At 37.9% G+C, this 15,532-nt stretch overlaps 1 protein-coding gene across 1 annotated transcript in view; it reads left to right on the top strand.

Annotated features, from left to right (window-relative positions):
- Positions 1–15,090, top strand: part of Caap1 (caspase activity and apoptosis inhibitor 1) — an 81,948-nt gene extending 66,858 nt beyond the window's left edge. Inside the window, exons 6-9 of the transcript XR_011368909.1 lie at positions 9,800–9,901; positions 13,144–13,305; positions 13,630–13,780; positions 14,163–15,090. The gene's annotated coding sequence lies outside the window, so the exon portion shown is untranslated. The remainder of the gene's footprint in view (positions 1–9,799; positions 9,902–13,143; positions 13,306–13,629; positions 13,781–14,162) is intronic.
- The last annotated feature ends 442 nt before the right edge of the window (positions 15,091–15,532 follow it).

Here is a 15,532-nt window from a genome sequence, read left to right as displayed (position 1 = left end):
TACTATACTATGACCAAGGGAAATGCTTGAGTTTTCCTTTCTTTCTTTCTTTTTTTTTTTTTTTTGGTTGCTCATGGGGCCTGAACTCTGGACCTAGGCACTGTCCCTCAGCTCTTCAGCTTACGGTGAGCACTCACCACTAGAGCCACAGCACCACTTCTGGCTTTTTCTGTTTATGTGGTGCTAAGGAATAGAACCCAGGGCTTCATGCATTTAAGGCAAGCACTCTACCACTGAGCCACTGTCCCAACCCCTTGAGCTTTCCTTTCTTAGTGCATAGTCAAAATCTAAACTTGGTACATTGCAAGCTTCTGGAATTAGAAAAGATTAGATCCTCCAATCTATCAGTTTGGGCCATCTGTTCATGGGAAGCCACTTAACTTTCTGCTTCAGCTTTCTCTTTTTAAAAGCATGCTATATCTCCTGGCAGGCTAGATGTCTTGACTTTTGCTTTGAAGGTAGTTTGATTCTCTGTGGTCTCTCCATAATATCTAATCTGATATTATAATATCTAATAGTCATTGATACCAGAAAGTTATAAATTTCCAAGCCTTGGAGTGGAAATACTGCTGCTAAAAGGTTAAGGGAAACCCTCTGAGTCCCAAAGATGAGAATGATCTTAACACATAGCAGAGATGTCTCCAACCAGAGATACTGGCCCTGAGAAATGGGCCCTGGACCTCGTTGGCCTTACCATCGGATAACAAAATAACTAAAGAAGCAAAGAAATACTATTTTTGTGCCTGCTTTAATAATAATCTATTCATTGTGTAGCTTGTTTCTACATATTTATCAGAGAAACTTGTGATTACGTAATAGGTTTAAATATTATCCAGTAAACTATTGTTATAACATATCAACAATAAATGAGTAAGTAAGTAAATCTAAACATATGGCCAGGGAATCATACTTCATTGGGGATAAGATATTGTTAAAATACTCAAAAGATTAGTAGAGAAAACCCATCTGAAAAAAATAGTAACTTAGCTGAATAATGAGTTACAATTAACATATTCTACAAATCTATCAATACTATGGCTCAGCATGTCCTGTTCTTCTCTGAAATTAATAATGACAGATACCAAGACCCTATTAATATTTTAATAGTCTAATAGGCACCGTCAAGCATGCAGCAGGGAAGAATGTAAATCAGTGGTGAGGGATGCCTGGCCATCTCTCATGTGGGAGAGCTTTGCTTTCTTAACCTCAGCCTATATTTTGTCCCATTTCACTACCCACTTCCAGCAACAGCCCTGCTTTTGAAGAAGAAGGATGTGATTATGCATAGCAAACCTCATAGAGTATTTAGGATACTTTAGGCTCACTATGTATTTCAGGAAATTCTAATGTTCATATTATTGTAAATCCTCATGCTCTGTTATTTGAAAAATAGTAGAAACTTTTGCATATGGTGGCTCATGCCTGTAATCCTGTACGAGGCTGAGATCTGAGGTTCACAGTTCAAAGCCAGCCTGGACAGGAAAGTCTGTGAGATTCTTATTTCCAGTTAACTACCAAAAAGCCAGAAATGGCATTGTGACTCAAGTAGTAGAATGCTAACCTTGAACAAAAAGTTCAGGGACAACACCTAGGTGCTGAGTCCCAGCCCAGGAATAGGAAATCTCTCTCTCTCTCTCTCTCTCTCTCTCTCTCTCTCTCTCTCTCTCTCTCTCTCTCTCTCTCTCTCTCTCTCTCTCTATATATATATATATATATATATATATATATATGTGTATATATATATATACATATATATATATATATATATTTCTATCCGTCTGTCTGTCTATATCTATGGAACTTTTACAAAGACTATAACTGGGAGTTTAAAGAAATAGATTTGTTCTTATTCTAGTCTTGGCAGTCCCCTTGTTCCAGTATCATTTCCAATTGTTTCTCAATAGAAATGATATAATGTATGTAGACTACTAGAATACTTGCTTACAGGAAACAATAAAACTGAATGAGAGAAAGGAGTGGCATTGTCCAAAAAGAAAGGTACTCATTACCTGAGAATATTTATATAGCTGTAACCCCTCTCTCTATACATCACCTTTATAATAACAATAAAGAATAAACATTATAAAAAAAACTAAATGAGGAAGTGGCGCTGTGGCTCAAGTGGTAGAGCACTCGCCTTGAGCTGAAGAGCTGAGGGACGGCGCCCAAGCCCAGAGTTCAGGCCCCACGACCGACCAAAAAACAACAACAACAACAACAACTAAATGAAAGGAAAATCATAATTACTACATGTAAAATACTTAGAGTGGTGTCCAGCCCAAAGTAGGTCCTATTTTTTGAGCTTTTTTGTTTGTTTGTCTTTTTTTTATTCTGAGAGGTCCATCTCCATAGGACACTTGCTTTGCCTTCCTGAGTGGGTCATGATATATATATATATTTTGCATATTGCATGTGACTTGCCGCGGGTAGAGTTTGGAGTTGAAGATATGTTAATAGTTCTCTCCTGTAGGAATATTCCCATATAATTTGATACTAATAGAGATTGCTCTTCAGAGATGCAGGGTGGCTCCTCGGACGCTGTTAGTTGTTTTTGTAGAATCATTAGTCAGAGACCATATGAGACCAAGAGAAATAATGGTACCAATATGGAGTGTTTCTCAGTTGAAATTCCAAATCTAAATATCACAACTGAGCAAGATGTAGGAGGTGAGGGTAGAAGGAGAAGCCAGTGGCAAGAGAGACATGATTCCAGAACAAAAGTAGAAGAAATGGATTTTTATAAATATTTGATTGATTGATTGATTCATTCATTTATTTATTTATTTATTTCTAAGAGGCCAGAGTCACTATGCTCACCCAAGACTAGTAGGTTTGGTAGTAGCTCCTGGAATCAGCACAAGATCAGACTTTGTTTTGTTCTTAGAGAATTCTTCTGTTTTTTGCCAGTGGTGACTCATTTTAATCATTTGATTAAACTTGAGGGTTTTTTTCTTGTTTGTTTTTACTTTACTACTAGTTTTCCTGACTAGGATTAGGATCTTTCTTTCCACAAACCCTACCCAGTTCCCACATTAAATTTTTTCATAATTTCTGGTCATTGTGAGAGTTTCAGGTCTCACCAACTCTCAGGAAACCTTTGTGCCAGGCACATATTATTGGAACAGGTCACCTTCTTGCCCATGCCTGTTGTTCTAACTTTTCTTTATGCTCTACTCCAGCATCAAACCAGTGAAGCTTTCTTTTCTTTCACATGTCCATTCAGTTCTATTCTCTTTAATTCCATGACACACTGAACAAAAGTGTATTTATAGGATTATTCTGATTTGTTTTTCTCAGGATACTCTATAAGGCCTTGGTGACAGGGTCTGCGCCCTTTGTTTTTCTATGCCTCACACACAATCGGTGCTGATGGGACATTGTGGAACAAAATATTCAGCACGTTTTCTTTGGCAAAAGAATACCTCAAAGTCATTAGGAACTTCTGATATGAAAGATTAATATATAAAAAAAAGTGTTCGTGCAGGGTGCCAGTGGTTCATGCTTGTAAGTCTAGCTAGTGAAGAGGCTGAGATCTGAGGATCCTGCTTCAAAGCCAGCCCTGGCAAAAAGTCTGTGAAATTCTTATCTCCAGTTAACTACCAAGAAGCTGGAAGTGGAGCTGGGGCTCAAGTGGTTTGCGCTAGCCTTGGGCACAAAAGCTCTGGGACAGTGTTCGGGCCCTGAATTCAAGCCCCAGGATTGGCATGCACACACAAAGTGTTTGCAGTTTATAGTATGCTTTAAAGCTTAAAGAGCTTCATATGTTTAATAAATGTGAGTAAAATAATTGACTTTGTGATGGTAATGGGACAACTTGGCAGTGGCATGGTGATGAGAAACTATAAGATCATTGGTCTCAACATAACAACTTGTACGTCTCGTTGTTGCAATGGGTCCACCTGTATCCCTATTTAAACAATTTGTTTTTCCCTTTCCCCTCCACAAATTATACCAACATCAAATACAGTGAAAGCAGGGGTTATACTGTGGGGGAGGGACATACATAGCAACAAAGAAATAATCTTATAAATGTGTTAGAAACAATCGCATGAAAGTAAAAAAAAAACATTTGAATACTTATTTTGGGGTTCATTGCCCTAACATTAACTTAACTGACCTTTCTGCTTGACTCAGACACATACTAGTTATTGCAACCACTTTGGAAAGTAGTATGGAGGTTCCTCAAAAGGCTCCACATAGAGCTCCCCTATGACCCAGCAATCCCACTTTTGGGCATTTACCCAAATGTTCACAAACAAGACCACACTAAAGCTACCAGCACAACTATGTTTATTGCAGCCTTATTTACCATAGCTAAGATATGGAACCAACCCAGATGCTCCTCAGTAGATGAATGGATCAAGAAAATGTGGTATATATACACAATGGAATTCTATGCCTCCATCAGAAAGAATGACATTGCCCCATTTGTTAGGAAATGGAAAGACTTGGAAAAAATTATATTAAGTGAAGTAAGCCAGGTGCAAAGAAACATAGGTCCCTTAGTAGGGGAGGAGGAGGGTTGGGTGTGGATGGTGGGGGGAAGATGGCATGGGAAAGGAAAACAAAGGAGGAGGCTACAATGCTTGATAAGAAATGTACTCATTATCTTGCCCATGTAATTGTAACCCCTCTGCACAGTAGTTTCACAATAAAAAAATAAAAAGAAAGTGGGTGAATTCCAGAGGTATAGATTTATTAGTGCTTGATTATAGAGATGAGTATACAGACAAATGGAGAGAGGAAGGATGGGTGAATACTGCCATAATATTCAATGTACCCATGTGTAAATAGAACTAGGTAAGTGAGAAGATGATTGGAGTTGGGAAAGATGGGGGAGAGCAATGGAAGGGGTGATACTGATTAAGATTCATTGTACTCATAAACTGACAATGTTGAATTGGAACAAAGGGTTGGACAATGACTTAAAGACAATAAACCATTTTTTGATGAAAAGAAAAAAAAAAGATCATTGGTCTCGGGGTTCATAAGCAGGAATTCCAGGCATAGTTCTAGGAAATTTACGCTTTTTGTTCCTGATTCTTTTCATCTTATTAAATAGACAGGTTGAAGTAGTCTTAAATAAATTCCAGGTCCTTCCAGCCCTGAAATGTACTAGTATGAGGTGACTTACTGCCAAAACCCCTAGTCTTTTTAGCCCAGATAAAGATATTCCAACAGTCCTTGTACCTATCAGATTTAGGGTTCTTTAGTGCTTTTCCTTTGTTTCCTCCTTTTGTAATCATCCCCCATTTCCCTCTAGTCCTGTGGGGTTTGTCTTGAAGCTGCAGAATATTTTGAACACAGTATGGTGTTCCATGGCTCTCCCGTTCTTCCTACAGTGCGACTTTGTTTCCCTCTCCACTGTCTGCCATTGCTCATTAAACCTCCCCTCTCCAGCCACCCCCCATTACCAACTGGTTTGCACCATTTTCAAGGGCTTTTGCCTCATCTTCATTTTTGGTGTGAAAGCTATATTGGGCCATTACACCATCAACTCATCTTCCTTTTATATATTTACTTGGAACTCTCCCACTTTTAATATGGTAACAGTACTAAGTACTGTTTACTGAATGTTTATTATTATGGGCCATTATTCTGATAAGCATTCACTTATGTCTCCAATAACATCTCTGATCCTTTGCACTGTTCCTAACCAGTAGTTATGGTAATTTAAAAAAGGAAGCACTCTCAGAATGTTTAAGTAACTTGACCAGAATGTCCACTCCAAATTAATGCAATTTTCAGCTTCGCATACTTAGGTCTTATAAAATCATTGGAGAAAAAAAAAAGGTCCTGTGCAGTATTCTAGCATTCTGAGAATACCTTAAGCTTTCAAGGTTGTTTTTTTTTTTTTAAACATCTTTGTTTACTCTACTTGTTTGGTTGGTAGATGAGGTTTAGTAAGATTGCAGCTCAATTTTATTAAGAAGGAACATGTGTTGAGTTGTCTTTTACACTTTGGGATCAACTTTAGCATTCTCAGAAAATTTTACTGAGATTATAGTCTTCCTTTTATAGTCCTGCTAAAATCACTGCAATCACTTGGTGGCGGCCGAGGTTGGTTTAACAGGAACATGCATGGGGTGGCTCATGACAAGAGCTTCAGAGAGGGACAAGCTGTTACTTTGGGGACTAAATCCAAGTACCTGAATATTTTTAGCTTATTTTCTTGGACAGGCTATGTAATGGACACTTTGAATTTTGTCTTTGAGCCATAAGAATACAGAGATTTTTCTCATTCTTTCAACTTATGCTGTTCATTTATTATTGCATTACCATTGTATGGCATGGACAGTGTCACGGAAAACTCAATCACAGAAACTGAGGTTGTATAAACATAGTTCCTTGTTTAAAATTATTATTATTATTTTTTGGGTCCGGTTGTGGGGGCCTGAACTCTGGGCCTGGGCGCTGTCCCTTAGCTCCTCAGCTCAAGGCTAGCGCTCCACCACTTGAGCCACAGCGCCACTTCTGGCTATTTTTTTCCTGCTTATGTGGTGCTGAGGAATTGAACCCAGGGCCTCATGCATGCAAGGCAAGCGCTCTACCACTGAGCCACCTTCCTAGCCCTTAAAATTATTTTTGGCCACTATATTTTTGCTAAGGTAAGCCTCAGTGCTAATCATTTTTCTTTGTCTCTCTTACTACATGACTTTACCATGTATTAGCTCTTACTGGAAATCCTATTACTTTTTGGTTTTGTTCCTCATTGTCCTTAGGTAGGTCTCTTTGGACAACTTTAAGGGTATAAACAACTCTTTCTTTACAATTTGCACTCTTAGCTGTATTCTATCTCTTTCTTGAGCCATATGGTTCTTAATGTGTTCACATGGCAAATGTAGGTGGTGTGAATGAGGAGTAGTGTGAGTACAAGTAATTAGTGTGCAGTAGACACTGGTGAGCTATCCTAACTGTGAGTACAGAGAGCAGCATCCTATTTCTTTTCAATTTGAACAATAAGGAAAAGAAGTGAAATTAAGAAGAGGGTGTCATTTTAGGCTTGAGTTTTTACAAAGAACTACAATAGTTTTAATGATGCCTTTAAATGTTTTTGTTCAGTATTCCTTATGGGTAAAAAAATCCAAGGCTATAATGTTACAAACTGGTTAGACTCTTTTCTTTTTTTTTTTGGTCCAGTCGTGGGCCTGAACTCTGGGCCTGGGCGCTGTCCCTCTTCAGTTCAAGGCTAGCGCTCTACCACTTGAGCCACAGCGCCACTTCCGTTTTTGTTTTTTTTTCTGCTTATGTGGTGCTAAGGAATCGAACCCAGGGCCTCATGCATGCAAGGCAAGCGCTCTACCACTGACCCACCTTCCCAGCCCTGGTTAGACTCTTAATATTTTTGCCTTCTCCATGATGAAACTTAGATAGATACTTAGTTGCTAAGTCTAGCCATAATTTTCCCAGTCTCTGTGTTTTGTTAAATTTAGTCAGTTTTGACCAGAAATGACACAAATTGACATTAGGAAATATTAAATCAGTTTTCATCTTAACCTTCCTCATATTGTAATCTTAGTAATCTTGGTTTTGTCTTCAGTATTGTCAGTATTACTATTATTGAGTAAATATGAAGAAAATTTCATATATTTGGGCCTTAAAATATGTGAGACTGTGAATCCGTCTACTAAATACATGGCAGCAACAAGTAGATTCATTATGTTATTTTCATAAGCATCTACTACATACAAACACCATGCAAGTGGGGCAAATATGATTCATATATGTACAAGTTTGGTGATTATATTGAAGGTCAGTCAAAAGTCTCTTGCCTCTCATACTCTCTGTATAGGAAATATGAGGAAACTGGCTCCTAAAATTAAGAATCTGTCTTTTTTTTTTTTGTCTTTGATTTGTATACATATATGTCTTAGCCAGAAGAGGCAAGTATCCTTCTACCCTGTGTGTTTAAGGTTTAGGTTGGTTTTGTTCAGTGTCTTCCTTGTAGTGAGTTCTTTTTTCTTAAATTTAATTTTATTGTCAAGGTGATGTACAGAAGGGTTACGGTTACATACATAAGACAGTGAGTACATTTCTTATTAAACTTGTTACCCTCTCCCTCATTCTTCTCCCACTTTCCCTCCTCTCCAAATCCCCCCTCCCCACGTTGTAAAGTTCATTTCCAACTTAGTGTCTTGTGAGTATTGCTGTTGCATTGGTTCACCTTTTGTCCTTTGTATCACCATTTAATTGTTCCCCTTTCCTTCCCTAATTCAGATAAATGTATCCTTGTATTGAATTCTTTTTTTTTATTTATTTTTTAATTTTTATTTCATTGTAAAGATGCTGTACAGAGGGGTTACAGTTACATGAGTAAGAAAGATAATGAGTACATTTCTTGTTGAACATTGTTATCCCCTCCTTTGTTTCTCTCCTACTATCTCTTCCCTTCCCCACTTACCCCACTCCTCCCCTACCCTGAAGTTGTAAAGTTTTTTCCAACATAGTGTCTTGTGAGTATCATTGTTGCAATGGGTCATCCTGTGTTCTTGTTTCAGCATTTTGCTATTTCCCTTCCCCTCCTCAAATTAGATAAATGTATATACAAAATGCAGGGTACCAAAATCAAATAGTGACAACAGGGGAAGAACATACAAAAGAAACAAAAAAAATTTACATAGTACATCAAAACAACAAAGACAAAGAAAACCTCTGTGTCCATATCTTGGGGTTCATTTCACTTAGCATCATCTTGTATGGTCATATGCACATAGCTTTTTGGCTTTTCTTCTCATTTGATAAAATTATCCTAGACTTAAGAATTTTTTTTTTTGGGTCCCGTCGTGGGGCCTGAACTCTGGGCCTGGGCGCTGTCCCTCAGCTCTTCAGCTCAAGGCTAGTGCTCTACCACCTGAGCCACAGCGCCACTTCTGGCTTTTTTTCTTTTTGCTTATGTGGTGCTGAGGAATCAAACCCAGGGCCTCTGGTATGCAAGGCAAGCGCTCTACCACTGAGCCACCTTCCCAGCCCTGACTTATGAATTTTTATCCTCTCCTTGACCTCTGCCTCTAGAAAGACCCTTATGTTGTCCTTGGGCAAAATTTTCTTTTGTCTTACATTGAATTGCTGCATCCTTCTTTGTGAATGCATATCATTGTTAACTGGGCGGTTGGTATGACCAGTGTTTAGTCTATATTTACTTCTTTCCACTCATAGGCTGTTCTGGCTTTTAAGAAAGTAAGAGAGTAAGTTTCTTTATATTTGGATGCAGTTGAAATATAAAAGCTTAACTATAAGACATGAATCAAATGTGCTGTGCAGACTAATCTATTATTCGGGTATATCTGAAACTATATGAATTAATCTTAATCATGTCTATTCTTTCAAATTGCATATCTTATTATTAGAAATACTTTGAGAGCTGAGATGTAATCTCCTAAATGAAGGAATAAAAATAAGAGCAGGATGAGCCAGTAACCATTTTTCTTCCTAAAAACTTGAAATAAATGGAAACCAAGAAATGTTAGACATCGTTAAATAAATCAGAGGTCTTATGACATCTCTGATATTTTATTAACAAAATTTTGATTTGATTTATCTATTTAAAATAACTAGCAAGGTATTCTCTAAGTGCTAGAACATAAATTACAAATGCAAACCCTTGATTTATGTTAATAGTGGATAACGTGTAGGGCATGGTGAGCAATCACAGAGTTTTGCAGTGTTCCTTGAAGCAGGGATAAAGTCATAGAAAAGTACTGAAGAAAGTACTGCCTGTGGCTCCATTTGCTGATATATAGAGGGTGTCTTCTCAGGAATGATAAAATTGTGATGATGTGAACTTTCATTTCTCTTTCAGACATTTCCAGATCGGGGCAGTTCTAAATGTGTGCATGGATTTCTGCAAGGATAACATAGAATTTTTTTTTGTTTTTTTGATTTTTGTTTTTTATCTACCCAGGTAAATCTGGTCTTTTTTTTTTTTTTTTTTTTGTCAGTTGTGGGGTTTGAACTCTGGGCTTAAGCACTCTCCCTCAGCTCTTCAGCTCAAGGATAGCACTCTATCACTTGAGCCACAGCGTCACTTCCAGCTTTTTGTTTATGTGGTGGTGAGGTATTGAACCCAGTGCCTCATACATGCAAGGCAAGCACTCTACCACTGAGCCACCTTCCCAGCCCTCTCGCTGATCTTTTACTGTAACAATTACACTTCTATATTTCTCAAAACACATTCAGCTCCTCTAATTTCTAGACCATGTACAATGTCTGCAAAACTACCAATTCCCAATTCTGTTCTATCTCAAATAAACTTTCTGGACTGCTGAGAATTACAACAGAGAAATCACATGGTTATGCAAATTGGCACCACTCTGTGTTTTCACATTTAGTTTCAGGAACTTTTGTTGGGTTGTATAAAGCAGCCATCCTGCTGTTTCTCCTGGTTGCTCCTTTCTGATCCTATAGGTCTTACCTACAGTTAAATACAACTGCCTTGGAGAACTTTTCCCAATCTCCTTGTCCCAGTAGGTTCTCTTCTTTATCCAGTGCCCTGTTTATTTCAGACACTTTCTGATCTTTATAAGTGTGTGTACACACAGGCACACGCACACGCACACACGCATGTGTGGGTACTACAGCTTGAACTCAGGGTCTAGGCATTGTCTCTAAGCTCTTTTTTTCAAGGCTAGCACTGTATTACTTGAGCCTCAGCTCTACTTCTGACTTTTTGAAGGTTATTTGGAGATAGGACTATCATGGACTTTCCTGCGCTGGCTCGCCTCAAACCATGTCTTAGATCTCAGCCTAATGAGCAGCTAATATTATAGGTGTGAGCCACTAGTGCCTAACTATAATTCTATTTACTTGACTTATATTTGTCCCCACAAGTAACTTATTATACATAGGGAAAGAACCTATTTTGTTCATTGCAGTAGAAGTACATTTCCGGCATACAGTAAGCACTCAGGAAAAATTATTGGATAAATGAATAAATTGTAAGATTTCATTTGAAAAGAAAAGCATTGCCTAATTTAAAAAAATGTAAGCAGCATTGCTTCAAAGGAACATGACTGGAAGCCCAAGAGCTGTTCTTTTAGAAGCTAGGTTGCCTTCTTTTTCATATGAGCTTCTTATGGGTAGTAGACTTCTACTACATGTGGAAGTCACAGCTGTGAAGTCTCTTTGTCTTCCAGTGAAACAGGACCAAGCTGTGCTGCAGGGTGCCACAGGAACACAGCCAAGGTGAAGGGTGATTCCCAGAGCACCCAATGTGCCTGAACCTTTTCCCCACTCAAGAAGTCATATTGGAACCGGGCGCTGGTGTCTTATGCCTGTAATTCTAGCTACTCAGGAGGCTGAGATCTGAGGGTCACAGTTCAACGCTAACCCAGGCAGGAAAGAAAGTCTGTGAGTCTCTTATCTCCAATAAACCACTAGAAAACCCGAAATGGCACTGTGGCTCAAGCGGTAGAGCGCTGGCCTTGAGCTGAAGAGCTGAGGGACAGCGCCCAAGTCAGGAGTTCAAGCCCCATGACCGACAAAAAAAAAAGTCATATTATGATGAAGTGAGCGAGGGTGAGTATAAGGTCTTACAACATCTACCTTGAATCAATGCTAATTTATACTAAGAGGCAAAATCAAAGCAATTACAAACTTTAGAGTGTCTTTTTTAGTAACAATGAATTAATTATATGCTGTACATTTTACAACTCATTAATACATATCAGTATGTCATTATGTTTTTTTTTTTTCTGTGCCTATTCTGGGGCTTGAACTCAGGGTTTTGGACTTTTGCTTGGCTTTTTCTGCTGAAGACTAGTGCTGTACCACTTGAGCCACACTTCCCATTTCTGGCTTTTTAACCTGTTAACTGGAGATAAGATCCTTAGATCTCAGCTTGCTGAGTAGGTAGGATTACAGGTGTGAGCCACCAGTGCCTGGCATGATGTAGTCTTTGATTGTGTGTTTTAGCAATTAGTATCAAATCTTTGGGGAGTATTTTATTATTTACATAGCCTTTAGAAGAGAAGAAAATGCATATAATTAAGAGAGTAAAGAGGCTCTCTTAGATATAATAATACAATAAAGTCTATATTGATACTTGCTAGGTATTGCCTTAGTAGCCCTGTCTTTCAAATTAACATTAACTGTATTATTTACAGTAGCCCTGTCTTTCAGATGAACATAAATGTAGTATTTAAGCAGAGCTATATAAATGCAGATATCAGACAGCTTTGGCCTAAAAATGCAATTTTACATGTTTCAAATAAATTTATCTCTAAAATATTTTCTATTGTTCATCTAAAATGCAGTTTGGAGTGATTTATAAGCTTTTGCAAAAAGGAGAAAAGAAATAACAATTCATTTTGATATCTCTTAGTGTCTTCTTTTACAAGACAAGTCAACTAGACTTAGTCAAGAACTGGTCTATGAGCCGGGTGCCGGTGGATCACGCCTGTAATCCTAGCTACTCAGGAGGCTGAGATCTGAGGATCACAGTTCAAAGCCAGCCTGGGCAGGAAAGCCTGTGAGACTCTTATCTCCAATTAACCACCAGAAAACCAGAAGTGGTGCTGTGGCTCAAGTGGTAGATACACACTAGTCTTGAGCTTTAGAACTTAGAGACAGTGCCCAGGCTCAGAAGTTAAGCCCCATGACCCACCAAATAAAGAAAAAGAATAACTTTTCTTCTGCTGCTATGACTCCTACTATGACTTGGTATATTTAGAACATTTTGTTTTAAAAAAATATCCTATACCCACAGTTACAAAGATAGTATAGAGAATTACCATATATCTCACTCCGCCTCCACTTTATATAACTATGCAATATTTATGAAAACTACCATTACCATTGGTATATTACTATTTACTAAGCAGTAAACAATAAAAAGTACTTTATAAAAACTCAGAATTTACTTCGGTTAGTATTTAGGTATAATTATTAACATTAACATACATCACATATGTTTTAGGATCAGACCACATGCTTAGTTTTGAATCCATTCTTTAATCAGTTAGCACATATCAAGTATTACCCTACGTTGTCTTGGTGTTTAGCTTGTGCATATTTTTTTATTATGCGAACATAGTTCTAGTTAACATGAACAGATTATTCAATGTTTGTTTCAATTTTTCCTATTTCAAATGATATTCTTGTGATTTTCCTTGCACATGAACTTTATGAAATTTTGTATTTTTATAGGCAGATACCAGGGAAGAAGGCACGATGTGAAGATCTAAGGATTTCCCTTTTGTTTTACTTTTAATTCAAGAGGAACACATTTAAATGATACTGCAATCTCTAAAACTGAAAATGAGAATCTTCTCCTTCTCTGGTGGACTGACTGCCCTGAGGGGAAAAAAGGTACAGTGAGATCTCTGGCTCTCACTGAGCTTGTGAAGCAGAAATGATTAGCAGGATGCTCATGTTAAAATGCAGCCCTACACCTAAGCCTTTCACAGGTGTTCAAAGTTCCACCAAGTTCTCAGGAAGAATATTACAGCCCCATTATCTTTTGATTTGTTACCAAGGTTGGCATTGCCAGAACATTTTCTGTGGTTGTGATTGGCCATTTTTATTTTCCAGATTTTATTTGCTACTCCTTTGTCACTGAAGAATAAGTTTTATTACTGAGTAACAGATATCAACACTAGGGAAAAGTACTCTGAATTGTTCCTTGTCTTCTAGAACAGATCATTTATCTTTTCTGAGACCTGAGAACTCAAGAGCCAACACCTGTCAAGCTGCAGGCAGCAAACACTCATCAGCCAGGAAGCAGAATCAGAGAATCTGCTGAGTTAACTGACTCCCAAAGCTACATGCCATATGGCTGGACATGGTGAGTTCTCTATTGAAGTAAGAGCATACTCTTTCCTTAAGAGTGTGTGAACAATGGAAAAAATCAAGGCCTCTGGGTTTAGACCTGGGTTCAAATACTGGATCCACGATCTGCCAGTAGGTAGCTCTTTGAATTTATATGAGAGTAATTGAGTTCTGAAGCCGAGCTTTCCCAACTATGAGAGTTCTGTACAGGCTCTTGTAATACTTGTATAAAATGTGAACATGTGTGATACAGCACCATAGCACCATTGGAGAAATATCTTCAATGTTCCTTCTTGCTGGTTGAACATCTTTTGTTTTAAATGTGGCTGTTTGTGATCATGAAAACATAAGTATCAATGGAATGAATTAAATGTCTACTTAATTCTTTCCTCCCCCAGGGTTGCAGTCAACAGAAACCAGCTCTGGATAGAATTTCTTGGCCAAACACTTACATCCTGAAACCAAAGAGTTAAAAAAGCCAGTTGTTTGGTGGACCAAGGAGGCATGGAGCTGCGGGGAGCACAGAAGGAGTGTTATGGACCCTTTCTCTGGATTTGTAGTCAGATGCCTTGGCTCTGGAGAAGAAGGGAGGGTCACATGGCATAGCAGGGCTGCTGGGAAATCCTTGTCTGTATTGGGCACTTCAAAAGGCAAGGGGATTGTTGGAAGTTAGATATCCCCAGTGTATTATAAAGGAGACACATGGAAAATATTTACATGATGAAGTTTCAGAACTTTAGCAGAAATGTTTAAGGTTTTATTGAGGAATAATTGGCAGGCAATAAACTACATCTTTTTGAAGGGTACAATTGATCATGTATGTGTATGCCCACCTGTGAAACTACCACTATAATGAAGATAATAAATCTATTAACCCCAGATACTTCCTTATGCCCTTCTGCCAATCCCTATGTAGCTATCAAACTGCTTATGTCACTGAAGACTGAGAAATTTATATAAATGGGATCATACAATATGTACTCTTTTGCATGATTTTTTTTCACTTGGCATAATTACTTTGAGATACAAGTACATATTGTACGAGGTATAAGTATAGTCATTTGAAGAAGGCTATAAAAGCTCAGGTTGGACACACAGAAATTCTCTTATTACTTATAATAACCATTTTTCTGTAAAGTTTCCACTGTGGTAGGTTTCTATGAGTCACAGTGGCTACTGGGGAAATTTGATGTAAATTTGACATCTGTTTTGCCCTAAAAACTTTTCCAACACCTAGCTTTGTCTGGATGCCTCTTGACGGCAGTATTCAAAATGTGGAAAATTCACCAAGGTTTTATTGATTTAAGAAATACATAATTCTGTTTCCTCATAATAAATTAGAACAATTGTTTTCTTAATCCGATGGATCTCAGTTTGAATCACTCTCCTATTTCTTAAATTATGTGATCCTGGGCTAGTTACTAAATGCTTTGAGGTTTGATTTCTTCAATGCATTGAGGTTTCTCTTCCCAGTTTATAAACTGGGAATAATGTACTAGTTTGTTGTCTTAAGGGTTAGTTGATGTATATATAGAGTTTTCCACCATGTCTTTTACTTGCTGAAGTCTCATACCATAAACCCATAAACCACCAATAATGACACATAACCAAGTAAGAACAGGTATGCTAAGCTTTGTGCTCACTACAAAGCTTGAAATACTAATTCATCACTAGCTGATAGCTTGTATCCCTTGGGGGGACTTATTCTCTCCCTTAAGAAACAGTAATCCAAAGGCAAATGATGACATTTATTTCTATAATAATTATT

Source organism: Dipodomys merriami, unplaced genomic scaffold (assembly GCF_024711535.1).
Source record: "Dipodomys merriami isolate MVZ:Mamm:240054 unplaced genomic scaffold, mDipMer1.0.p SCAF_11, whole genome shotgun sequence".
NCBI lineage: Eukaryota > Metazoa > Chordata > Mammalia > Rodentia > Heteromyidae > Dipodomys > Dipodomys merriami.
This window is presented reverse-complemented; position numbering and strand designations above follow the sequence as displayed.